The sequence below is a fragment of the Tupaia chinensis genome, unplaced genomic scaffold, assembly GCF_000334495.1.
Source record: "Tupaia chinensis unplaced genomic scaffold, TupChi_1.0 Scaffold148822_2, whole genome shotgun sequence".
In the NCBI taxonomy this organism is placed as follows: domain Eukaryota; kingdom Metazoa; phylum Chordata; class Mammalia; order Scandentia; family Tupaiidae; genus Tupaia; species Tupaia belangeri.
In genome coordinates, this window is record NW_006208670.1 from 2,138,332 (window position 1) to 2,166,167 (window position 27,836).

Consider the following 27,836-nt stretch of genomic DNA (forward strand, 5'->3'; position numbering starts at 1 on the left):
AGCGTCGTTTTGTGAAGAACAAGGTGAGGCTATGTGGGGAAAAGGGAGAGTGAGAGGTGAAAATCCCTGTGAGGACACTAGTGGAATGTGTTTTCTGGAAGCTGCTTCCATTCAGGCATTGTTTCCCTGCCATTCTCCTCTCTTTCTCAGCCTCTTTCTTTGGCACTAAGTGACCCCATTGTAAATGCCTGAGTGAAATGCCTCGATGATGCTACCCGCTGCAGAGTACTCGAGTGCCTCCTCTGAGGCGTTCAGCCCACGGGGTCTCAGTCAGCAATACCAAAAAGCATAGACTTCGGAAGGGAGCCGTGGGTCACCTAATCCAAGCTCCACGCGAGTCCTCCGTCAGCGTCTCCAGTAAGATAAGCAGCACTGACCTCTACTTCCACCAGCTGCATGTGCTGAACAGGGATGGTGAGCTCAGGGGCAAGTGGAAATACGACCCTGTGTCCCCCAAATCATCTGGCTTTAAAGAAATATTTACAGGTAATCCCATTCTTCAGCATTACTGGTTTCCTTCTTGGAACTTCCCAGGAGTGCCAGGAGCTAAGATGAGCTGGGCCACTGGAATCATTTTTCTTCACTGTAATATTGATCTCTACCAGGCTAGAATGGTTTTTGTTTTGTTTTTAATAATTATTTATTTTATTTCTTCTTCCTCGTCTTTAATTTGCCATAGGGCACATATGCTCACCAGAGAGAGAGAGAGAGAGAGAGAGAGAGAAAGAGAGAGAGAAAAGTCACTAGGTCCAGAATTCAACTGCAGTCAGCCATGCGGGAGTCCTCTCCTCAACCACCACACCACCTGCTATCCCAACTAATAGGTCTTTTTATCCCTCTTTTTAGAAAGTTGTTTTTAGAAAAGCTACCCATTACATTTTTACTTCTATGCCTAGTTTTTCAGACTTCTATTCATTGTCTTCAATCTAATAGAGAAATGATTTAGACTCCTTCTTGAATGAAGTTTTTGAGATGGTGACACTTTCAATGTTATAGAAAAAAATTGATCTATCTAGTCACCACAAAAAAATTAAAATCAGAAAGGTGTTGGGGTTTTGTAAGATGACAAAAATGTATTTGCTGTTATAGAACACTCACAGAAGTGAATGCCCTATTTCATAATTTAAGAAACTCTTGCAAGATGTAGCAACCGGAACAGTACGTGAAAGTGAGTGACACCGCCTCATGACTAGAATCGCCTAAAACAGAAAGTTCAGCTCATTCCGTTTACTTGGAATGGAAATTTAGAGCTAGTTTTTGTCACCCGCCCCAGAGACAGACCTCTGAGTCATTTCTTCTTCTGGAATGAGAGCTCCATAGAGGTGGAGACTGGTCTTCATTTTAACTTCCGTTGACCATAGAACACTATGCACAGGCAGGAATTTTTTTTTTTTTTAAGTTTTGCTAAGGGGCATGTGCATTTGATAGAGAGATAGAGATAGATAGATAGATAGAGAGAGAGAGAGAGAGATTGAGAAAGAAAGAGAAAGCAAGAAATCACGCCTGGGGACAGGCGTGGGGGTGGGTATAGACATGCCATAATTCCATCTTGTCCACTCTCCTCTCAAGATTTTGGACACACACGCACATGCACCCCTGCGTGTTTTACAAGCTTCAGGGTCCAGGACTTGAACTGCACAGTCAGCCATGAGGGATCCAGCCACCCTAACACCTGCACCTCCTGCTGACTCAATAGGCAGAATACTTCTGGGAACAGACAGGGGCATGAAGCTTGCTGGATTCTTTTCTTTTCCTTTTTCTTTCTTATATTTTGTCACAACATTGCATCAAGTATCTGGTTGGTACTGAATAAGAATTTTTATAGCAGAATTAAACATTTAAGAAGTATAGAGAGGGACCAGCAGATGGCATAATGGTTATGTCGCTGGACTCCCATGTAGTCCACCATGGTTCGAGTCCTGGACTTGGTGGCTTAAACTCACACTGGGCACGTGTGTGTGCATGCCCAGGATTCTGAGAGGAGAATGGAGGAGAAGGGATTGAGGCGTGACCATCCTCCCGGGGGTGTTTTCTAGCTTTCTGCCTCTCTGTTTTTCTGATGAGTGCATGCTCCCTATAGCAAAGACCTCTCCCCCCCAAAAAATAAATAAATAATTTTAAAAATATAGAAAACAATATATCAAACGTCGATGTGTCACCATTGATGGCCAGCATTAGTACAGGACTAACATCTGTTAATACCCTATCTTTGCTTCATATCTTTCCCATTCCTCATGAAAGAATGAAGATGCTACAGATTTGGTTAAGTCTTTTTCCATGTATTCTGACATTGATATCTTCTCTCTTAGTCTCAAAAGCAGCCCAATCACAGATCCTATGTTTAGTATTCACTTATATGTGTTATACTTAAATTAGACATGTATGGATATTTTATACTATACAGTATTTTACATATGCATGAACTTAAAATTTGTGCTTTTTTACTCGATATTGTGTCTTTCAGAATTTTGACCATATTCATACATATAATGTAAATTCTTTCAACTGCCGTACACTATTTTACTGTATACAAATAGAACAATTTAATTCACTCATACTTTAGTCATTGACAGTTTAGGTTATTGCCTTTCTATTTTTAGAAACAGTGATGCAATGAACTTTTTGTTCTATAGCATGCAAGACATTTTCCTAGACTATATATCTAGAAGCAGAAATGCTTGATTGTGCTAGTTATTGCTGCACCACTGACTAAAGTAGTTCTATAGATTTATACACAGATTTATGTAAATTTTGCAGTTTATGATGGTGTTTACTTTTGTTTTTACTTTTCTACAACCTGATCAACAGGTTATAATGTCAGACTTAAAAATTTGGTCAACAGGGACCCAGTAGATGGCTTAATGGTTATGTTGCTGGACTCCCATGTAGTTGACCATGGTTTGAGTCCTCGACCCAGCAACTTAAAACTCATACTGGGTGTGTGTGCATGTATGTCCAAGATCCTGTGAGGAGAATGGAGAAGAAGGGATTTCAGCATGGCTGTTCCCCCTGCCTTAGGAGGTGATTTCTTGCTTTCTGTCTCTCTGTCTCTCAGGCAAGTACATGCACCCTGTAGCAAACAGTCTCTTTAAGACAAAATTGTCAACAAATGAGTAGTGTGGACACTTCTTTTAGTAAGATTTGAATAGATTTATCTATTTTTTAAGAGAGTTTTTTTTTTGTTTGTTTGTTTGTTTGTTTGTTTTTTAGAGATTTTTGCTGTTCAGCGTGTGTACTTGCTGGAGCAACAGAGAGAAAGAGAGAGAAATCCCACTCCCCAGGGGGATGGCCATGCCACAATACCCTCGCCTCCATTCTCTTCTTGGGATTGTGAGCACGAACGCGTACGTACCCAGTGTGAGTTCCAAGCCGCTGGGGTGGGACTCGACCCTCAGTTGGCCATGTCAGAGTGTGGTGCTCTGACCATTGCACTACCTGCTGGCCTTAAGATTTTTTTTAACCACTTAGATTTCTTCTTCTGTGAACTTCCTATTAATACTCTCTACACATGCTTCACTTCAGACATTTAGTTTTTCTTATTGATGAGTAGGTAATTCTGGGTATATTTTGAGACCTTATCCTTCTTATGATTTAGGTTGTGTGTCTGTCTGCCTATATGAGTGTGTATTCCAACCCAGTGCTTGTCCTTTTCTTTTAGGTGTTTTTGTTTGTTTGTTTGTTTGTTTAAGTCAGAATTCACCCTCCGGGGGAAAAGACCTCACAACAATCTCTTCTTCTCTGTTCTTCTCCCAAGATTTTGGATATGTATACACACATGCCCAATGTGGTTTTCAAGCCCCTGAGTCAGGGACTTAAACCATGGAGCTGGCCATGTGGGATCCAGTGCCTTATCCTCCCCAACACCTGCTAACACCCTAATGTTTTCCTTTTGCTAGTTTTGTGTATGGTGATGTTGGATACAAATTTAAACATTTAATACGAACATATGAATATTTTACTTTATAATTTATACATTTTGCATTTTGACTTAGAAATCATTTCCTAACATAGGATTCTACTAAATTCTCCCACATTTTCTTCTAAATTTTGATGTTTTGTTTTCCATGCTCAAGAAGTGATTGTATTTTATGACTTCCCTCTTTCAGTATATACCCCTGGAGCCATCTGCCCAATACCCACCCTGGCAAAGGAATGGGTCAATCAGAATGGAACTTGTGCATGCCAAAGGCTGAATTTGAAACCAGACTCACCACTAACACTTAGACTGAACTGGTGGTTCCCCTAGACTCTTCTGCCCCTTCCTACAATCTGCTACAGGGTAGGTTCACATTCATTCTCTAAGTATATCATATGTTGCTATCACAGACTACATCAGTAACCTCATCTATTTTCTGTCTGGAGATTATCAGCTCTCTATAGATTTGAGGATACAGATAGATGTAAGGGAGATTTACAATAAGATTCCACCCAAAGTCTCTCAAGGCCCAAATACCAACAGATATGGAGAAGAATTGATACATTTTCTTCCCCCCAAAAAGACCGAATCTCAAGCCAGTCAAAATATCCAGGCCCCTCCCCAATTAATGGAGACTAAATATGTCTTTTCTGTTGATGGATTTCACTATAATCCTTTCAGAGGGCTGTATTTGATGATGACATCGCTGTTCTGTTATAATGTGCTCTTACCTACCCAGAGAAGAGGGAAAGGGAAAGGAGATTATTCATTGATAGCTAAACATTTGTGTTTTCAATTGTTTTAACCTTGAATAAACTGTATAGTATATAGAAATCTTTAGTTGTTGGGTCATCAGAAAAGTAGTGATGCGTTTTTCTGCTTTTTTTTTTTCTATGCAAAAATGAGTCCTTACTTTTCTGACAGTACAGTAATAGCTGGATCTGTTAACTACTACTGTGTGACAACTCACCCCAAAACTAGATGGCTTAAAATAACAACCCTTCATTGTTTCTCCTAAGTTGTGTTTAGTTGGGTGGATCAGGTGACCTCGGCCAGGCATACCTGAGCTCCTGTGGGTTAACTCATGAGTCTGTAGTGTAGTGGGTTGACTAGAAGCTCTGTGGTCTAAGAAGATCTGAGCTAGGGAGGTACAGATCTGCTTTACAGGATCTCTCATCTTTCAATGAGTGGTCCCTGGATTGTTCACATGACACACAGAGGTACAAAAGAGTGAGTGACAGCATGCAAAGGCTCTTAGGGCTATGGCCAATTGCCACAACACTTCATTCCCCGTTTGTCTTTTGGCAAAAACAAATCTCATGGATATTCCCGGTTCGAAAGGTGGGGAAGTAAGCCTTCATTTCCTGGTGGGATGAGTTGTAAAGGCACATTGTCAAAGGTTTAGATGAAGAGAAGTCACTGATTGGGCTGTCAAGGAATTCCACCTACCATAGCAATTATCACTGTCATCTTCCAACATCTTGTACTAACCAGGTTGTCTAGTCAGAGACTCAGGGTCCCAGTCAGTGTTTACCAGAGTGAGCATTTATTTACTGAATACATTAAGTATATATGTATGCACATATATGATGCACGTACACTAGTGATTGGAGCAAGAGACTAAGGGGACACAGTAGAAGTGATACTGTAAAGTAAGGACATCGTCCCTCCTCCACAAGCTTTTGTGTTTAAGCCATATTAGAGACTGGAGTTTTATCCTCAGAGAAACAAAGTTTAAAGGCCATTAGGGAAGAGAGTGCCCAAATAGGATTTCAATTTTCATAGACTATCCTGACAGCTATGGGGAGAATGACTGAGAAGACAGCAGGGGAAAATAGAAGGTGATGACTTGAGAAGACTTGCAGGTGAGCTATGGAAGAAGCTTAGACTAAGGTGGTGGCAATGGGGATGGAGAAGAGGAAGACTCAGTAATACTCAGAGAATGAAATTGATGGACAATGAGGAAGAAGCATGTTTAGGGCTGCTGCAGCTATATGGATGGAAGTGTCAGTGGCTGAGCTCTGAAATATGCAAGGAGGTCTAAGTTAAGAGGAAAGATTGTAATTTTTACCTTTAGATACGCTTAGCATAAGTGTCTTTGAGACATCCATTGAAGACTGGGAGACATTTGAGCTGGACATGTAAGTTAGGGAGTCATGGGTATGTAAAGAGTACTAGAAGCCAAGAACATCAATAATTCCCTCAGAAAGAGCACTCGTAGGAGGAAGGAAGCAGTTCCAGGATCAAGCCTTGAGAAACTGAAACTGAATTTGAGTAGGTGAGGGTTTGAATACTAAGGAGAAATGTCTAGATAGGTATCAGAATGCTAGGGGAAATGATTTCTTCCAGTGGTCCACATTGTTGACTACCCTTGAGGGCTCAAGGAAAAGTGAAATAGCCTATCGTATTCCACAGTGTAGAAGTCATTTTTAGTGTTATTGAGAGTAGTACAGATGCTGAGTAGTACGCATCCTGAAGAGAGAAATGAAATCCTCCCAAATGCTGTACAGGCAGATTTTCATAGTGTCTAACTCTGAAAATTCAGTAGAAATCTGGGATATTATAACTCCTAAGCTTCTTTGCCTGCCACCTAAGGTTTGGTGAGGCAGAATCTCTCACAGGATTTTAAATATGGCATCTTGATATTAGGGTTCCTGGGAAGAAAAGACTAGGACACTTTTAGTGAGAAGGTAAAGGGAAAAATTTTCACATTTGTGAGTCTACTTTCTTGAAAATACTTGTAATTTATATTCTTCCTATATTAATCTGAAATGTAAGTGTCCGAGTAAACTGATGACCTGTTTTTTTCCATTAATTCTGTGTCTTAGCAATTTAGGACCTAAAAGACATCAGAATCTTCCCTTTTTCTTCTTTTAGTTTATGCTATAGAGCACATGTGCTCACCAAAGAAAGAGAGAGAGAAATCATCCTCTGGGGGGTGGCCACACCACAGTCCCTTCTCCTCCGTCCTCCTCTCTGGATTTCAGACACTCACACACACACATCCCGTGTGATTTTCAAGCCACCAGGTCTGGACTCAAACTGTGCAGTGGACCATGTAGAAGCCAGCTGTCTTAACCACTGCACCACCTCGTTGGCTCAGCGTCAATATTTTCATTGCTTTCCCTATGAACTCGTTCAGATCTGAAAGCCACTCAGTGTAGGCATCCGGTACCACATTTTTCCTACCCAGTACTTGAAGGGAAGGAAAAGCCGTTGTCCTGATGATGTGAATGTACAATTCCTGTCTCATTTATCTCCTTGATGCCAGAGTAACTTGTTTCTAACTTGCTCTTGTTTCAGCTCTTGTCTTCGCATCGTAGTAAATTCTCATCAAAGCTTTCACGTTTGCCACATTGGGGTCCTTTCTCTGCGTCTCTTACTACGGAGACACTGTCTTTTTTCCATGATTCCTCTTTTTATTTCACAATAAGCATTATCGTGTTTTCTCATGCATCTTATCATTTAAAAAATGTCCCAAATGCTGCTAATTGTTTCTTTTGACAAATTGCTACTACTGAGAGCGGTGACAGTGAGGAACAAATGTGGTCTCTACTTCCTGGGTGGACTTTTAAAGGTGCTTTAATGAATGACTTGAGGACTCTTTGCAAAGAACCCCCGTTTTTATCTCAGTCTCTCGCTAAATCACGGGGTGTTTCATTTTTCCTCTCGACTTTCTCCCTTGCCCTGCTGACCTCATCATCAGTCACATGTCAACAAACTGGAGAAATTAATTCTGCGCCTTGTGTCAATACTGGTCCCCCCACGTTGACGGATGGCTCCTTTGTCCCTTGGTCGTGGGGAGGTCCTTTTAAGCCATCAAAGCCCACAATTGGCACGTGGGCAGGTGGGAGAGGAAAGAACAAAACAGTCTTTTTTGGGGACAGGATTTCCTTTCCTTGTTACATGAGCCTTTTTCATTGAAGGGCAATGGCACGCCTTATCAAAAAGAAAGTGCCCTAAATATAAGAGAAGAAAGAGGAATAGAATAAGTCACCGGGAGATCAGGGCTTGCGATTTGGGAATATTGAACTCTAAGGCTTTCAGAGTGCATGTTTTCGTTTGCCGTGAGAATCATGATCGCTGATAACGTGGCATCTATTTTACTTAAGAATAGCTTTATTTTTTCTAGAGGATAGCTGGCTTCTAAGGGTTGCTTAAATTCATATGGAAATTAGGCAAAACAGGGTTGAAGGTGCAGCCCTCCTAGTCAGAGCCTGCCCTGCCAGAGCCGTGGAGCATGAGCCCGGCTCTGCCCCGCATCCGGTCTGCGTCCTGGGCACCTGCTTACCTGGTTCCCCTCTCTTCTGCTGTGAAAATGGGCCTGCTAAGGGCTTACCTCACACTGAGCAGTCGTAAGAATTCCGGGAGTGGATACCCAGATGTGAACAGTAGCTGCTATTTAGCACTCCAGGAGTGTTTGGTTAAGTAATATTTGGATTCTGCCTGTCTTCATAGAATGTTCTAGTAGCTTAGGACTTTAGGACTTACTGGCAGACTTCTCTGGGCTGGTTGCTGTGTTTTGTGTGTGCTCCTCTCCCTTTTTAAATTTCATCTTCATAAAATTCATAAGAAGGTTACTCTTATATGGTAGCTTTGTTGTATAGATGAGAAAGTTGAGGTGTAGAGATGGGAACTACCCGCCCGCCCCAGGTCAATCTAGAAAGTGAATGAGCAGAGCCCACAAGCTCCAGCACCACACTGCCTCAATCAGAAACCCCGTGGGGAGCCCTCCTGTGCAACTCACAGGATCGTTCACTCCCTAAAACAGTGTACACTAGGGTGAGCACTTGAACAGAAAATTCAGCTCTGTGGGCCCAACCTCCTGAGCCGACAGAACTGATTCTGTGAAAAGCCTTATTTGACAGCGGCGTACAGACTTGGATTTGGGTCCCGGTTTCTTTCCCTGTGACTTTGCAAAGATGACATAATCTCACAAAAATGCAGTTTCTCGTATTTAAATGATGACCATAGATTCTTCTTCCTCGGGTGGCTCTGAGGATTGGCTGAAATGCATGGTGATAACAGTTCACAAATACTGTGCTTCATTCCGTTGGTAACGCTCAGAAGGGGTTTAGGTGAGGATTATCTGGAAACTCTCCCGTGCAATGATCTTGGACCGTGGTCACGCTGTCACTTCACAGGAGAAGCTGCTGCGCCCCTCTGTCCTGATCCCTTAGCGCCCTGTAAGTTCAGACCCAGAGCCTGAACTAAGGAACTCTTTCCACCCAGTGTTTTCAAGTCGTCGGCCACCATCACTCACAGGAGCACTTGCTGTAAATGCCAGTAGTGACAGAGTTGGAAAAGGAGGGTGTGGGAGACTTATTGACCAGAGAAAAAAACAAGCCAAAGCCTTGGCTAATTTGTGTAATCAGCTTTATCAATTTGCATAAATTGTGCATCAGGCTATATTCCTCTTGGGCATAATAAGCCCAAATTTAGTTTTTCTAATTTTAAAGTCATCCATCTTTTTTTTTTTTCCTTCTTCTTCCTTGATTTTCTGTTTCTTTCTGAGACTTTTGTGGGTCAAACCTCATGCATCTGTCAGGTACTCTCATGTGTCCCTAATTCTCAGAGACCCTGTCAGTGCCTTGATGTACCGTCAAGCGTGTAGTCTTCAAAACTGATCCTGCCTCACCTGTGGCCCTCCACATTACTTATATTTTAAAATATTTTGTCTATATTTCATATGGCCATTGTTTTGTTGTGTCCTTGTTTAGATCAGGACCTTCCAAATATTTTCAAATACATTCCTTCCACTGGCTGGGTTTGTCTACCACCTTTCTTCCGATGGCTACCAAATTCTAGACTTTTCCCTAGCAGGTTTTTGTCCCAGATTCCACCCATTGCTTCTCTCATAACTTCTTTCTCAACACTGTTATTTCTGATAAGGCTCTCTAAAGAGTTCTGAAGCGTCTCGGCAGATTTCGAGTCTCTTTGAGGATATTAGCTGCATTGTGATGCACTTAGGGCTGTAAGCTAGTCTCCCTCCATCTTCGCTTCCCCAAAGCTCGTGCTTCCCTCGCAGTTCAGCTGTTTGCCCTTTTTTCCCGGACTATTTCTGAAGATGCTCATGGGCTTGCTGCTTTCAGTCTTGCCATGAGTCCATTCATTTTCCATTCATTTTCCACATTGCCACCAGAGTCAGAGTGTGGCAATGATTGAAATCTATCTAATCCAAAGAGGTGGTCATAGATCTCATTCACCAACTTCAGTCATTAGACAACTAATGGACCTCCTTGAAACAAGCACATTGTACAAGAATAAACGTAAGAAATACTGTTTCATGTTGCTCATGGACAGGTTGTGCAGCGGAGAATATCAACAACTTTGAGAAGGGCTCACACTTACGGATAACACTTCAGACGCATATTCATAACCTTCGGAGGGAGAGGTCACGCAGGGGTCTGGGCCACAAACCATTATTAAAGGCCAAACAGTGGATTCATGGACAACTGGTATAACCCAGACATTTCTTATGATTTTATGCTGTCCAGAGGGCTGAACTTCTGACATAAAACCTTTATCTCAAAGATGCAAATGTGAACCTAATGTCCTTTTTAAAACAGTAGCTAGTTATGGTGCTAGAGATGTTTAAGCCTCGGGCTTTACAAACAGTTTTATAATATCATTAGCCTAAAGATTGCCCCTGCCTCTAGTTCATAACCCAAACGTTTGCAAATCCGGGCATTTGCAATTCTTTCTATTTCTCTCAATGTCACTGGAATCTGAGCATCTGCTTTCAGAGAATAAACTTTGCTTTCTCCCCTCAAACCCATGGAGAGACACAGGAGAAGCCAGCCTACTCATATTTCCTTTGGGCTCCGGCTATATCAGCCAATCATTTTCATGGCTGGATTAAAGAGCATGTGCCTAATTTAGAGCTGCTGACACAGGACAGGGAACAAGCCACCTGGCAAATGCCTTGGGCTTTCAATGATTCTACTACCTTGAAGCTTAGGCCAAGTTCCCCTCAAGTTGTACTGAGGTTTGTAAACCTTTTGGCAATGCTAGGCTAGGACTGGACCAGGTAATCAGCGTTTCATGGTCCTCAGCTAGGTGTGAAATTTTAATCAAGGGGATTTATTTTTGCAAAAATATAACGCCCCACCAGAAATGTCACATAGAATTAGGTTTGGATTCACTGATGTCTAAGATGAATCAGATGGGATCTTACAACATGGCAAACCCTGTCCTCTTTGGTGTGGAGACGGAGGTGTTAAAAATAAATGGAATCAGGGTAATTCTGGTATCCCTTTGGTCTTATGGAGAAATATTGTAATAATGTTTAGTTCATCTACATTTCGCAACTGGATAATTACTTTCCACTTATATTGTAAGATGGCCCAGAAAATAAGCTTCAGCCCCAAAATACCCTTTTCTGGACCTAGTAGAAACTGTACAGATCACTTGCTGTTATATCCAGTATGGTCTCAGATGCCCTCCCGATGTCCAAAAGTTCATCTAGATGAGTTTTAACAATCCTTGTATCTGAGAAACAAATATCAGACACACAAGACTTTAGGACTCCGGGCGGGAATGAGAGCAGGCTCTTAACCAGCAAGACAAAGCCAGAGCTGCCCTTTACAAAGAGAATTTATTTTTGGAGAGGTTTAGCTATAGGGTGCATGTGCTCGCCAGAAAGATAGAGAGAGACAGAGAGACAGAAATCACCCCCCAGGGGGGATGGCCATGCCATAATCCCTTCTCCTCCATTCTCCTCTCGGAATCTTGGGCACGCATGAACATGTGCCCAGTGTGAATTTAAGCCACTGGGTCCGGGACTTGAACCACAGTTGACCACATGGGAGTCCAGTGACATAGCCATTATGCCAACTGCTGGTCCCCACAGAGAGAATTGAAGCCTGAGCAGGGAAGCAAGACTGACTGCTAATGTGGAGAGTGGGCGAGGAAGACCTTTCTGTGGCTCAGTACATGAGACTCACCAGAGCGTGTCTGGAGTACTGGAAGTCGGTCCTGCTGCCGAACACTCAGAGAACATCTCCTTCCGCTGCCTGTGACACCTTAACTCACGTGATTACCGGGCGAGCTAGTTTCTCACATCTCTCCTTGGCCTTGGGCACCTCACTCGGTCTCCTCAGGTTTTTGTGGTAGTGTTTTCCTCTCTCTGGTTGGGGATGTTAAAGTCGGGGTGGAGGTGGTGGGTAGTCCTGAGTGCAGAGCAGAGTGTAGCTTTTAGAATCAGACACTTGGTTAGATTCCTGGCTCTACACTTCCCGGCTGCCTGACATGGCTTATCTTTCACGCATCTTAGTTTTGTCTCCTGTAAAATAGAGTTAACGGCAAATTCACCTCAAGGTGCTGTGAAAACTGGATAAAGTATAGACCATGAAGCCTTTGACCCAGTAATCCTTCAGTAACTATGAGGCCGATGGTGAGGCCTTAGCTTTGGTGTGCTTGTGTGTGAAGAGAAAGAGGTGTGCATCGAAAGGGCTTTAACCAAGGAGCCAGAGCCAGCCTGGGCTGCGCTATGGTAGAAGTGTAACTCCGTGAGACAGGGCTATCCGATCCCTGACCCCTGGACCCTGAGCTAGTGATGGTGGCAGATCTCAGGGCACCCAGGCTCTTTTCTTAAACTGGGGACGGCCAGTATCTAGGTGTCAGAGGCCAGGCTTGTTCAGGACACTATGAATTGTCTCACTGGGGACAAGGTAGACACCACATCACCATCTGACGTAAGAACCGAGAGCTAAGAGGAATGGGGCTCCTCGGGAGTGACTGAACAAAGGTTTGACTTTCTCTTCTCAGGTATAGACAGTGATCAAGGCATGGACTCGGGTGAGGATTCCTGGAGGTCTCAGCGAGAGCTGAGGTGGGACACTCTGGACATGGAAGAGATACTTCCATTTTAGGTGCCATGAGCCCCGAAAGCTCTGTTGTGTGAATGTTAAATACGCGTACCTTCAGTGTCCCAAGCTGGAAGAGTTGGCTTTGCTTACATTTCTTCCTCCTTGCGGTGTGCATTTTCTTGGGTAGGACTGCTCATAGGTGTAGTCATTCCTGTATCTTCTTTTCAGCCGTAATTGGAAAACTGTTGTAGTTGCTGTCCAGTTACTCGATATCTGTCTGCTTAGTGCTAGTATTCATGACCTACTCATCTGTTCTCTTTTTTTCCAAGTTTGTTCTACTTCATTATTGTGGTGATCTCTATAAGAAACAGAGCCAACAGGTGGCATGGACATTAAGGTGGCTAGATCCCACATGGTTAACTACATGGTTCAAGTCTCAGACTGGCAGACTGAAAAACGTGTCGGGCATGTGTGTGCTTTCTCATTTTCCCCTCTCTTTATCTCTCTGTCTCTCATCAATAAGGGCATGGGCTCTCTAGCAAACTAAAAAGGAAACACTTAACAGAACCAACAATACAAAATTCTCTATTGAAAGTCATATATAATATCCTTGTTTGATTGTCAAAAATATATACAAATGAACAGATGAGATAAAAAAAAAATGGAAAAGAAAAGAGGAGCACTTGTATGCTGGGCATTGGGAGCCAGATCCCATGTGACTGGCCATGGTTTGAATCCCAACCCCACTGACTTGAAAACCATGCTGGGCTTGTGTGTGTGCGCCCAAAATTCTAATAGGTTGGAGAAAGAGGAAAAAGGATTGTGGTGTGACCATGCCCCCTTGAGGGGTGTTTTCGCGCTCTCTCTCTCTTTCTCTGCCAACTGCAAGCACTCTAGGCAATTACAAATAAAAACAGGAAAGGAGATGGAAGTCAGTGTACCTTCTTTCTGCCCCCCATGTTGCTTGAAAATTTGCGTTTGGACATACGATATGGGTAAGACAGAGAATTACTCTATTCTGTTTAGAAGTTTTAGTTGACTGTATTTTTCTTTCTTCTATCAATGCAAATAATATGACTTCAATTGCTATATTCTCGAAATAATTATAATGTTTTTAAAAACCTTAATTCTTTAAAATATCTCTAGACAAATCATATGCTTTTTTTTCCCCCAAAAGCTGAAAGGCAATAGCAGTTGTTTATTAGTATCTTTCTTCTTCTTCTTCTTCTTTTTTTCTTTTTTTTTTTTTTTGAGAGAGGTTTTTGCTGTAGGGAGCATGCACTTGGCAGAGAGACAGACAGAGACAAAGACAGATAGTGAGAAATCATCCCTCAGGGGGATATGGCCACACCACAATCCCTTCTCCTCTAGTCTCCTCTTAGGATTTTGGACATGCACACACAAGCACCTGGTGTGAGTTACAAGCCCCTGGGTCCAGGACTCGAACCACAGTAACCGTGTGGGAGTCCAGCGAGATAACCATTATACCATCTGATGGTCCTGTTTAGTATCTTTCTAAAACATATAAACTGAAGCATAAAATTATATGTTTTCTTTTTTATGAAAATTATACCATGAGATGAATTTTCAGGAAGAGGAGGAAGGTTGAAATATACCAGCTCTCTATTGAGGATGGGAGGCAGATGAGCCATTTCCAAAAGGCACGCTTTGGTTGTATCTGCCTAGTGGCTTGATTGGTCCCTGTTATTGAGGAATGCTTGAGTATCATAAAGAAACACTTACACAATGTGAAGAGAGCTTTGAGTTAATTATCTACCTAAATCAGGAAGCAACAAGGAAAACTTTGTTAGAGAAAGGGAACACATTAGGAAATTTTTAAAATCAAATTACCCAGTAAAGACCTTTAGTATCACATATGTGTAAGAAAAAGCAGGTATGTACAGTATTCCTAATGTTAATTTATGTATGTATTGAGTTTCAAATATCAATTAATTTAATAGTTAAAAAATTAAAATTTCTTCACATGGATCTCTGTGTCTTTTCCTGTGCCTTCTCTAGATGTATTCTTGTTTTCTAGTACTGAAAAGTAGTTTTCTCATTATTTTCTTGTTTTGGATCATTTAGTTTTAATACACTCATTTGTTAATATGATGAATTCTTTTGAATTTTTAGTTTATCTACTAATTTTTATTTTTACTCTTCATGCAACAAATCTAGAACTATTATAATTCCAGACATAGAAGAGCAGACTGTCTTTGCTCCCAAACTTAAATAGCTATAATTACTGAGAAGACAATAAAAACATAAAAAATAGCAAAGCATGGCGGTGTTAGCTCTATGTGAAAGAGACTCTCTAGGAAGAGAGAATTCATCAACTCATTTTGGGTTGTCAAAGGGGACATGCGAGAGAGAGGGCTCTGCCCGGCCCCTGAAAGAGCAGATAAACCACAGGGAGGCTGAGAAGGATTCCAGGCAGGAAGGCCAGCATGACCCGAGGCTTTGATCACGCTACTGTGCTGAGTGGTTTCATTGCTTTATCAGAGCAGGCTGCCTTAAGGAGTGTGGGGCCCCAAATGAGCTGTTCTCCTTCAAACCCACCTTATGCTGACTTGACCCTATGATGTTGATGCCAACCATGGCTGGAATCGTGAATCTCTGAGTAATTCAAGACCAGAGACCACATATTTTTTGTTTTTTCATTTCTGTGATCCCACCATTGGGCACATAGCAGTTCTCAGTGATGGTTAACTGAGTGAGAGGACCTTCCAGAATATAGGATTTCCCAGTGCAGCTTGCCTAAGAACTAGCCACTCAATCTCTGCTTGAACAAACCCATTGATGTGAAACTGTCTCCCCTCAGAATCCATACCATTGTCGATTCTTGATTTTTAAAAAAAAAGACCTTTCCAAACAATAAACTGGAAGTGACTTCCAGCAGCTTCCACCCACTGGTTCTGGCTGAGCATTCTGAAGCCAGTTTGGCATCCCAGCAGCTCATGCAGGTGGCAAAACCTTTTCAGTCCCGTCCATTTTGGCTTAGGTTGTATAGACACACCCATGTGCTTGACGTTTTGGGAGGATGTTTGTGAGATATTCCGTCAGCAGGATTCAACATCAGATAGACTAGTGCAAATAGCCTACACTTTTTGTTCTTTTATTTATTTTTTTTTTTCTTGTGGTGGAAGAGAAAGACTCACTGACCTTCCTAAAACCCTCAGAAACTCTGGCAAGGCTTTGGTTTTGCTGTGAATGCATCGATGGGCGTGATTTTTAGTTGTACCTCCCAAATCCCGGGGCATTCCAAAGCCCAGCTGCCTGATCACTTGGGAGAGTAGCCTCTACTTACCCCCAGGGACAAGAAAACAGCCCCTAACAGGTAGGCTAATCCGTATTTCTCTTTTACGTTCAAGACATATTTCAGTCACTACTGCCAGCGCCATTCTCCTCTTTGGCTATTTGTGATCTGAGGTGATGCTGAACGTGTCGTCCAAAATGGGCAGCAAGAGACGCTAGCAAGCTGGGGAAATGGTGCTGCAGTAATATTTTCTTTCTCCTCCATCAAACTGTTTTCTCTGGGATGACATGTCAGCTATAAAAACAAGAATCTTCTTTCACCTGTTCCCCACCTCCCAACACATACACTGTCGTCCAATCTGAGAGTAAAAAGGATGCAATTTCAAGAAGTCTTTTGAAGATTTCAAGTTCCTAAAAGATAAGTAAGTAAGCAAAGGATGTGTGATCAGTGGAGGTGCGATGTGGGGTGCTTGCTGTTTGACACTCAGCTGTCATGACAGTTTTGCGTCATTCTTATTTTGGTGGTAGAAATAAGCAGGGTTGCCACACATGTCCTGTGTTTGAACCAGGGATATTAAGACTCTCCATTGTTTGAAATTTGCTAACCACACTGAACTCACAACTGGTGAAATACCTTTGCATGCTTGTCGAAGGGGGGAAAGCTCTGGTCGTGTCTGGCACAAAGAAGGTCTTGCTTCTCATTCTTCCCTGGTGACCACGGCTGCCGGACAGCCCACTGTGGCAAGCCTGACATATGTGGCCAACAGAACTTGACATGTGGCCAGTCACTTGCTCTGAGTGTAAACTCTTCACCAGATTTCCAAGGCTTAGCATCCATAAAGTAAAATATGTCATTAGTCATATTTGATATTGATCACATGTCGAAACTATATGATTTCTGGTCTGTTGGGTCAAAGAAAATGTTACTTCAATAATGTCTACCTGTTTAGTCCCACTTCTGGGAATAGTGTTACTAGAAAATGTGAAATTGTGTATATGGCTCGCAATGTTTCTTGATAAGGGCCAGGCTGATGCTGGAGAGGCCGAGAGGGGGTGGTTCTGAGCGGAGCTCCATTGTCACCTCATGAACCTAATTTCTTAAACATGAAGCATCTTTCTCCTGACTTTAAAAAGGCCGTTCTCATGTTTTCCTAAGCAATCTATGACAGTTCTACTCCAGTCCGGGTGTAAATGAAAGGAGGTGATGATTTCGGTTAGCTGTTCTAGCCAATAGGAAGGCGATGTTTCCTTCTTGTTGTTTTGTTTGCTTTTGGTTTTGTACCTTTCCTTTTTAATTAATTCATTTACATTCATTCCCTGAGCATTATCACAGCATACAAAATACGATTTCTCATCCAGAATATACCGCATAGTGATCTAGTCATACATGTAATCAATGTAATCATACATGTAATCGTCAATAATTTTCCATTTCCATTTTTTAATATATTATTTATTTATTTCTCCCTATTTCTCATCCTCTGCCATTTCCCACCCTCCTCCTACACTATCTCAGTTTTCCATTCCTCCCCCCAACACATTTTGTTGATTCACAAAGTTTCTTAAGTAATCTACTTTCCATAGCAAGCTCAGCTGCTATATACATATCTATGAATACATGTCTGACTTTAGGCCTGAAATTTCGAGTAGAATGAATATACTATAAGGTAGCACCTAGCTGATGCTATCCGGAGGTGCAGAATTACCAGGAGTGTCCACGAATTCAGATCAACAGATGGGACTCTCCATTCCCTGTGAGGGTCTGCATTTCCAGCCCTGGCTTGATTTGTGAGATTGTATGAATACAGTGTCTGGGTGTTACTTAACTTCCAGACCCACTGGGCCAGAGATGAGGCATATAGGTCTTGTGAAATCCTTCAACATACAGCAGGACTCTGAGTGCATCCTAAGTTATCTGGGTTCCCGACTTCCACAACCGTCACTGAAGTGCCTAAGGCACCAGTGTCCGGGTGAGGCTTCCAACCTCCAGGCTTTATTCTTCATTGGTAAGTGAGTTATAAACCAAGTACTGGGGCATACATTATACACAAATTAGAGTTATTTCTCTTTGAAATGTGTGAGCATCAAGTTATTCTGTTTGTTTATTATTCTTGATGAGTTGTAAATTATTTTAATAACATAGATTTACTATTCTATTCATCTTTTCTTCAAAACTTATTAAAAGTGAGTAATGGTTGAGAAATGTTACCACATTTAGATTATTTTAAAAGTTTCTTTTTTGAATGAAAGACACAGAGAGAGAGAGAAAGAGAGAGAAAACCAAGCACCCTTAACAGAGCCTCCCCAGTCAGGATCACAGGCATTGTGTGGACATTTCGACCCGGTACTTGAACCCTGATGTTCCATATGGCTTCCAGTGTTGGAGAGAACTGTGCTACAGCTATGCCTCTGAAGTTGGGCTGCTACATTCGATTTTTTTGGATAACCTATGGTATAGATTTTCCTGGAGTGGTCATATACATGAACCTTCCCTAAAACCTGAATTATTAATAATTCCTAAAAGTGGTCATCTTTATCCGCCTGGTTTCTTCACTGACTCTAAAGGGTGGCTTTTTTAGTTCTTTCACTCACCTCCCTCACAAGCCTCCAGCAGCTGGGACCCGTACGCTCTCTGCATAAACTTCTTCTGAACTCATTCTAAGGTCAGTCAAGACAGAGTTGGTGGGAGTGATCTGATTGTTCTTGCAAGGGAGAAAAGGAAGACTTGGTGTCTGAAGCTGCACTGTTCAATATGGCGGCTGCTAGCCACATGTGGTGACTGGGCACTTGAGCTGTGGCTAGTGAGTGGTATGCTATAGCTGTATCATACATGCCAATTTAAAAGAAAAATGTTTCAAATTAACAAAAAAGTAAAATAGCTCCTTTCCATTAATAGATTAAGAAATAAACTTGGCTTTAAAAAAATAACAACTTGGGGCCTCCCGGTAGCATGGTGTTTAAGGCACTGGATTCCCACATGATTGACTGCTGTTCGAGTCCTGGACGCAGTACCTTGAAATGCATGTCAGGTGCATGTGTGTGCATGTCCAAAATACCAAGAGGAGAATGGAGGAGAAGAGATTGTGACATGGCCATTTCCCTGGGGGATGATTTCTCATTTTCTGTCTCACAGTCTCTCTGACGAGTGCACATGCCCTGTAGCGAAAATCTCTCAAAAAAAAAAAAAAAAGAATAAAAATGAAATGATTTCTGTTTTGTGCCTCTGGCCTGAAAGGGTTGGGCGATGTAATCAGCATGGAGCCATCCCCTCTGCTCTCCTTTGCTGAGTTATATAACTGCTCTGAGGGCATGCTGGCCCAGAGACACCGGGGGTCTGGCGCAGAGCACAATTCCACCTCAGCAAGGTGCCTTAAGCCGAGGGCTTCACTACTGCTCCCATGATGCCGGATGCCGGAATTTCAGAGAAGCTGTCCAAGGTCCCCGATTTCTCCGCTGTTCTCTGGCACATGATATAATTCTGGACCTCCTGGAATATGCTGGCTGTAGAGAACACTTGTGGGCTATCTGAAGAGCTGTTGTCTTAGACTAAGGGTGGGCAAACCAGAGCCCACAGGCGCAAACCAGCCTGATGCCTATTTGTGTAAATAAAGTTTTGTTGGAACATGCTATGTTCATTCGTTTACAGAGGGTCTGTGGTGACTTTTGTGTGATGGCAGAACCAAGTGTTCTGACCAAGTCCCCACGGTGTGCCAGCCTGAAACGTTTACTGTCAGGCCCTTCAAGAGAAAGCTTGCCACCTCGGATATGCCACGTGCTCATGTCTTCTCAGGGGTCTTCCCAGTTTCCCAGCTTCCCAGGCTCTTGCAGGCTGGGATAGGTTTCGTTTCGTTTCTTTTCTTTTCTTTTCTTTTCTTTCTTTCCTTCTTTTCTTTCCTTCTTTTCTTGCTATAGGGAGTTCCCTTTTCTCTTTTCTTTTCTTATTTTGGAGAGGTTTTTGCTATAGGGAGTTTGCGTTTGCCAGACAGAAAGAGAGAGACGGAGAGATAGAAAGGGAGAAATCACCCCCTGGGGGGATGGCCACACCACAATCCCTTCTCCTCCATTCTCCTCTCGGGATCTTGGGCATACACGCACACGTGCCCAGCGTGAGTTTTAAGTCACCAGGTCCAGGACGCGAACCGCGATTGACTACATGGGAGTCCAACAACATAACCATTACGCTGACTGCTGCTCCTGGGCTGGGATAGGTTTCTCACGCTTTCCCAAACCACCAGCTGTCACTTTCTCATCTCCAACTGAGGCTCAGTAGTGGAGTTCTCAAAATCTAGGCTTACTTCTCGGAGACCTCACCAGCATCTAAGCTCTAATCAGTGCCCTCCAGGGAAGGAAGACTTGCTTCTAGTTCTTTGGGAATTTTCCAAATCTTTGTCTAAGCTGAGAGTCCTTTTATTTCTCCCAAAGTCTAGGGTTTAAAATTTAAATCTTAGGATTGTTCCTCAAATTTCCATTATGCATCTCTTCCCTGAGTGAGTGAACAAAGAATGTTTTAATTCAGGTTTCTCAAAGTGTAGGCCACAGAGTAGCAGCATCAGCATCACCAGAGAACTTACTAAAAATGCAGATTCTCAGCCTCTTTCCTGACCCACTGAATCAAAAATCCTGAGAGTGGGGCTTAGGAATCTGTGTTTTGACAAATCTCTGAACAATTTTGATGTAGGCTGGAGTTTGATAACTAGATTGAGTGGTACTGGGCGTGCAGAATGAAAGAGAGTATTGAAAGGAAAATGCAATCTGTTAATATTTCACTCCCATGGGAGCGGGGCTTCTTTCTACTTCTTTATTTCCATTTTTATTGTTGCTGTTACTCAGATATTCATCTTTCTACTCACAGGTCCTCTTACTTGGGCTCCGACTTGCTTTGACACACCAAGGTCTTGCCCATGGTAGCCCAGACCTGTTATGAATTATTCGTAGTCGTCCAAATGTCTTTGTTCCTCTTAGATGTTGGTGCCTATTTTATTCAGTCCTTCGTGCAGGTCAAGACCAATTATTAGTAGCTAGACATCCATTCTTCTTCCCTTATCTCCAAACCAGACTGTGGGTGCACAGGGTTCTAGGGCATGCTAAGGGGTTTGCTCTATCAATGGAAAACAGTGGCCTCTACTCTCTAGACTTGGAGGAAAACTTCCATGGGTAAGTACGGATGAAATGGAGATCAGAATGTCCGATTTTAAAGATAAGACGAAAGATTTGTAGGATTGCTCTAAGCTCTGTCGCTAGAGCTTCCAGGGAGTGTGTTCGTGTTCCTTTGCCAGTGGAGACGTTTGAGGGGTCTGGTGCAAATAACTGAGAAGGAAAGAGTCTGATTTACAGACTTAGGTTGGGCGTTTAACTCTTTCAGAGATGAGAGACTTGTCCAGTTAGCCTATTTTTATTGTTGCTGTTACTCAGATATTCATTTTTTTCTCCCATTCCCATATTCTTTATTCCTAATTATATACTTTCTGTACTTTGTTTCTTCCTTTATGTTAATTTATTTTTCCTTTCTCTCCCTTTCACTCTGTGCCTTTAATTCCACTGGCCGCGTGTATAAGAAAGCCACTGATGCAGTCAATGTTTGAATCTATGTTTGGGAGGCCTCTTACAGGCCTATTTTTTTTTCCCCTTTAGTGCTCTGACCAGCTAAACAATGCATTTGATTTATTTTGACATCAGTGCGGCTGTACTTTCACCACTCACTGCTTACGTAGATATCTCTGCTCAGCCTTCTGGCAAGCTCAGCACATTGACGGACCTTTGTGGCAAATCTAGATACTGTCCAGTGAAGCTCCTTGCTCGGAATTCTCTCTCTTCACTCCGCTGACTCCCTGTTTGTGCAAAGCTTTGCGTATTGAACAGAGAAGCTGGCTGGGGAGAGGTATACCTTGCTGTTTTTCTCATACCACAACGACAGTGGGTATGCACCAGAATATTCGTCCACATTTTGTAGCCTTGTTTTGGGACCCTTTTGAAAATGTAACCCTGAAGGTAGATTTCTCATACATGTCCTTCAAGTTCATTCTTATTCAGTGCCTCTTACTATGACCTTTCAGTTTTTGAAAGCTGATGAGATAGTGAGAACATCTTATAGCCAACTAACTGTGAATGTGAGTTTGAAAAATTTTCACTTAGAGGTTCCAGCTTGCTTGGTCATTTTTCTTGTGAGAGCATTGGCATGTCAGATTTAAGAAAGGAAATGGACCTGTCTGTTTGCTTTGTTTTGCTAAATAATTCATAGCAACAATCCATGATTTTTTAAAGATCTTCTCTATTTCAAATAGCACTACCTTAAAGAACAACAAATAAGGTGGGGCCAGATGGTAGTGTGGTGGATAAGGTGGCCGACCACGTGGTTCAAGTCCTGGACTGGTGGTATGTGCATGTGTGCTCAAAAATCCCAAGAGGAGCAAGAAGAAGGAATTGCTGCATGGCCATCCCCTAGGGTATTCTCTCTCTCCACTTGACAAGTACATGTGTCCTATAGCAGATAAACGAACAAAAAAGAAGAGCAAATAGAGAAAGGAGAAGAAGGAGGAGGAGGAGGAGCGGGAAATAACCCTCAGTATTCTCAACAATTTGATTCCCTTTTCTTTTCTTTCAGAAGTAGTCTTAACCAACCTGATGCCTTCAGTTTGCCATTCCCCAGCGCCCCCCCCCCATTGGTCATACCCTGCTTCCCACTTGGTTGCAAGAAGAAAGTAACAATTGAAATATGAAAGCTTTTAAATTAATTTTAATGCCGATTACCTTTTTTCCAACATTTCTTTTGGAGGCAATGCACTAGATATTGTTGACCCATGATTTCCATCTGAAGATAATTAAGACATAGCTATTTAAATAAATTCCAAATACTGCCTTTCTCATTTTTTTCAAATATTTCAAAATACCTTGCTTGAACAAAATTCCTCAAATGACTGATTTAAAAAGAAAAGCCATTCAACACAGTGGAATCTGCCTGAAGACGCCGTGGAACCTAATGGCGAGGGTTAATCCCACACCACTGAAGGCTCCATCCTCACTTTGATGGCCAGAGTGTGGAGCAAAGAATCAATGAGGCGACACGGTTGAAAATAATGACGTCCATTTTCTTCTAAAGGAAGAAGAGCTGTCACTTGAGTTTTCAATCGTGAGAATTGTCTTGAATGTCAAATGATTCTGAATTAGAGGCTCCGAAGTATGGTTATCCCAAGAAAGTAGTACTGATGGAAATAAAATATTCTCCATGAAAAAAGTCCATTTACCTTTTCCTGAGAAAATGATGGGATGAATTTCTGCTGGTGCTCTTCAAGACAAAAGGCCTCACTATCGATTTAGCCACTTGGTCGATGGATTAGGGATTTCCTTTTAAGACAGGAGAAGGCAGAACTGTGAGTCTCATGCAGTGAGCTACTTCAGACTCAAGACTTTTCATGGGTATTCCTGCCATAAAGTCGTGAGAAATTCCCAGGCAGCTGTCCCCACTTCCTCTTCCCCTACTAACAAAAGGTTTTCAAATATTGTTTCTTCATGGAGTACAAAGGGTTCCCTTGACCAAAGTCTTTTCTGCTCTGAAAGACTTCCCCAGTTTATAAAATCTCATTAGCAAAAGAAACTGTGAAATTTCTCTCGTTCAGTTCTTTGCATTGGAGAGGAATGGGAATCCTACACCGTTTACCTTTAGTGGCCCAAGATTTGCCTCTGGTCAGGAGTGGAACTGGCTCTATCCCTCTCTCTCCACATCTACCCACTCAGAGGGATAACTGCCCCAGGATGGACCTCAGGAAGATATAAAGAAAGAATAAAATATGTGGAAAGTTTAGAGAAAGTAAAGAAATGACTCCAGAGACGAAATTCTCAATCACAAGGCATAGACATGAGAACGCAAAATTATAAAGAAAGTAAAGGAGGAAAGAAAGAAACCTAAACCCTGGTGCGTGTAAAAAGCTCGGGGCGAGATTCCCTCTCCAACTGCACCAACGAGCTCTCAATGGTGCATTCCGAACTCATTCCAGGAGCAGCACCCCACTGATGTCGCTGGGAGCTCTGCACTCAAATGCATTGAAGCAATGGCAATAAAGATCGACAGTGTACAAAGGGAATAAAGCATCACTACCACCAGCACCACCAAAGAGACTGCTGGTGTGGGCACTGAGCAGGGGGTTTCTGCCCTTGGCAACCAGAGCAGGAAGACAGGGCCAGCACCATGGGAGAGATCTACCTGACAGCTTCGCTGGTCAGTTCCCTTAAAATGCAAAGCCTGAGTCCAGGGATGAGGAGTCTGGCGATACACCTGAATCACCTGGGGAGTTTTTAAAAAACATAATAATACCTCAACCCACCCCCAGAGATTCTGATTTAATTGATCTGAGGAGGAGCCTGGGCTTCGGTGACTTATAAAAACTTCCCTGGTGATGCTAACGTGCAGCCGAGTTGAGATGCACGGCTCACATTGCAAAGCTGCTCTGAAGGGCCTACGTTTCTGCCCCAGAGAGCAGGGTGGTCAGCACACCTTGTCGCCGTCTCAGGGGCTAAGGAATGCAGGTGGAATTAAATCTTCGTTTATGAAAACTGTTGAGAAAATAAAATATCGATCTTACTTGAGAGACTTTTATGTTAGTCAATTAAATTAGTCCTGTACCTTTCTCCTAGTAAAATAGGAGTGCCATTCCTATACAGAAATATAATGTTCCATAATATTTTTATTGTGAGACAGGGGACGTGTCTTACTGCACTCACATGTACAGTTTACGCATGACTATAAAGTTAGCTGTAATCCATAAACAGGCGATATAGATCTTAGATATCTCTTTTTAAGATCAGTTGGAAGGAAAATTCCTTATTCCTTAGCAACACCATAGGAAGCAGGATTGCCTCCAAGAAAAAAAAAAAAAAAACCCTTATCCTTCCTAATTATTTCACATGAAAAGGCAATAGAACCTTCCGTCATTGTAATATCTGAAAGGGAATACATGCTTTTCTGATAATTTTCATTCCGTGTTCAGTTACGGCAACTGAAAACTGAAAAACAAGTGTTTTATTTGTGTTGTTTTTCATTGCTACTCACTGAACTCCCCTGCCTCGAGAGTCAAGAGCTACATTTTCTCTGACTGTCATACACTACAATAGAAAAGAACATGACACGTAGGAAGGTTGCGTGCTTCTTGGGTTGTTGGGGAGCTGACGGTTTCAAGCATAGTACGAATAGGCATATTACTTAAGCATTTTCACTCTAGGCTATTTGGAAATGTGTCATTTAAAATGTGGAATCCTGGCATAAGATTTTCACACTGAAATTTTTTCAAAACTATCTAAAATGTGTCTTATTTGTGAAAATGCATCTTATTAATCCATTGTGATATAAAATAACAGCTGCTAATATGATTTTAAAGTTTGTAATAAAGTGCATCAAAATGTCTATAGAACGGATCGTGACAGCCCAGCCAACAAGCGATATTTCAGGGACTTTTAATGCATAAGCTAAATGCCAACATGGCAGAAATGAGAACTCTCAAATGTATCTATTCTCATTTGGTATTTATTCTCTGAATTTGGACCCCACACCCACTTGCTACAGGCATTTCTATAGTTAGAAAGGAAGAGAAAGGCAATAGTCATTGTTGCTAAAGTAAATGCTACAACCCCTGGTGCCAGCCTGTATCAGTTAGCTATTGCTACAACAATGCTGTGTAACAAACCACTCTAACCTACTCTATCTCAGTTACATAAGATCATTTGTTCTAGTGTGATTTTGGTCAGCAAGGCTTTCATTGACCTACAGTAGGCTCAGCTGGGCTTGGCTCCAAGCTACAGGTTAGGTTAATTTCTGTTATGGGAGTCTCTTGTACTTTTGGGCTCATGCCCAAGGCATGTTTGTTTTTGTTTTTGTTTTTGTTTTTTTCATGATGATGGCACATATGTAAGAGAGATGAATGGAAACATATGAAACATTCCAAGGTCCAGGCTTCAGCTGGCACCCTGTAACATCTACCTGCATTTCATTTACCAAAGCAAATCATGTGGCCAAACCTGACCAAAAATAATGATGGATAGGGGATATACATTGCTACTGAAGGGAGAAACTATATCTGGTGACTACTGGACCTTATAACTAAGGGGGAAAGATTTTGCATGGTGGTGGTTTTCCTTTTTAAATTAATTTTTTGATATCTCCATAATCAAATGGTCTTATTATAGGTGTTACATGTGGCCTTCAAAAAATTTGTAGGAAATGTGTATCATTAAAAATCTCGGGAGGTGTTATGATGGGTAAGATGCTGGACACTCACACATGGCCAACCACAGTTCAAGTCCTGAACCTGGTGGCTTTCTCTCTCTCTCTCTCTCTCATTCTTTCTCTGTCTCTCTCTGGTCAAATTAAATGAATGAATGAACAAATAAAGTTATATAATTCTTTAAAGAAAATTCTGCAAGAACTTCAAAAAGTGCATCATAATAAATTCATACTTTAAATATATTTTCCATGAACTTTTTTAAAAGAGATTTTTGCTATGGGATGTGTGCATTTGCTGGAGAGACAGAGAGACAAAAAGTGAGAAATCATCCCCCCCCCGCCCCAGGGGGGATAGCATGCCACAATCCCTTCTCCTCCATTCTCCTTTAGAAATTTTTGGGATGCACACACATGTGCCTGGTATGAATTTCAAGCCACTGAATCCAAGATTCAAACCATAGTCGGCACATGGGAGACCAGTGCCTTAACCACCAGGCCAGATTTTGAGTAAGTTACTGAACTGCTCATCTGTAAATATGTAAATCAAGAGTACCTACTTCAGAGGCTTATTATAAGAATGAAATGAGTTAGTATATGTATTCTCTTAAGAAATGAGGCACCTTCAACCAGAGCACGATGTGGCCGTTTGTCTTCTGTCTTTTCTTTACCATGTTTTCTCTGAAATACGATCTGGAAGGCAGGAGCTACGCCTACTTCACTTGCTGTGTAGGTTTCCCAGTAAGTCATCACATTTGGCAAGTAGTCTAATCCATTATTTGTGGGATTATGGTGGCTAAGCACAAAAAAAGAGTAGTTTACTTTTCATATCTATTCCTTCTGCCAAAATATGTTTATGCCAACTACATTTACCTTTCCTTGCGAAGATGAAGCAAATTAAATTTAACAAAACAATAATCTATTAAAAATATATTTATCAGATACCTATTGTGGGTAAAAACAAACAAACAAAAAACAAAACAAAACAAAACAAACAAACAAACAAAACAAACAACTTTGTTAGACAATAGTGAAGAAGGTCTAGGGATTAGTACTTACAAAGATACCTAAAGAATGTCCTGTTCGCTTAAAAGAGCTTCGACTCCATCACGGCAGATAAGACTCACAGTTCTCAGTAACAGGAGCCAAATAGAAAGCACTTGCTAGTAGAGTCGTAGTACAAAGGCTTTGGATAAACAGAAGGGAGAGTTGTCTTCATTATGTGACAATGAGTTTACTCATCTGTACAATGGAGATAATAGTGCCTACCTCTTAGAGGTTGTGAAGATTAATAGAAAAAGTACTTAAAGCAGTGTCAATCACGATTGTTATTATTAAGAAGATGTCTCATCATTATGGAAAGAGGTCAGAGAACGGGTGCTACTCTCAGTTTGAGGCTGAAGGCCAGAAAGCCAGAGGGCTGCTCATGTGGGTCTCAGAGTCCAAATGCCAAAGAACCTGATGTTTTGATGTCTAAGAGCAAAAGAAAAAAGTTTTCCCATCTCTGGAAGAGAGAGAGTATTCTCTCTTCCTCTTCCTTTTTGTTCCAATTGGACAGTACTTACCACATTGAGGGTGAATCCTCCTTACTCCACTCACTCACTCACTTGCTGGTCTCTTCAGCAAATACTTTCACTGATGGATCTGG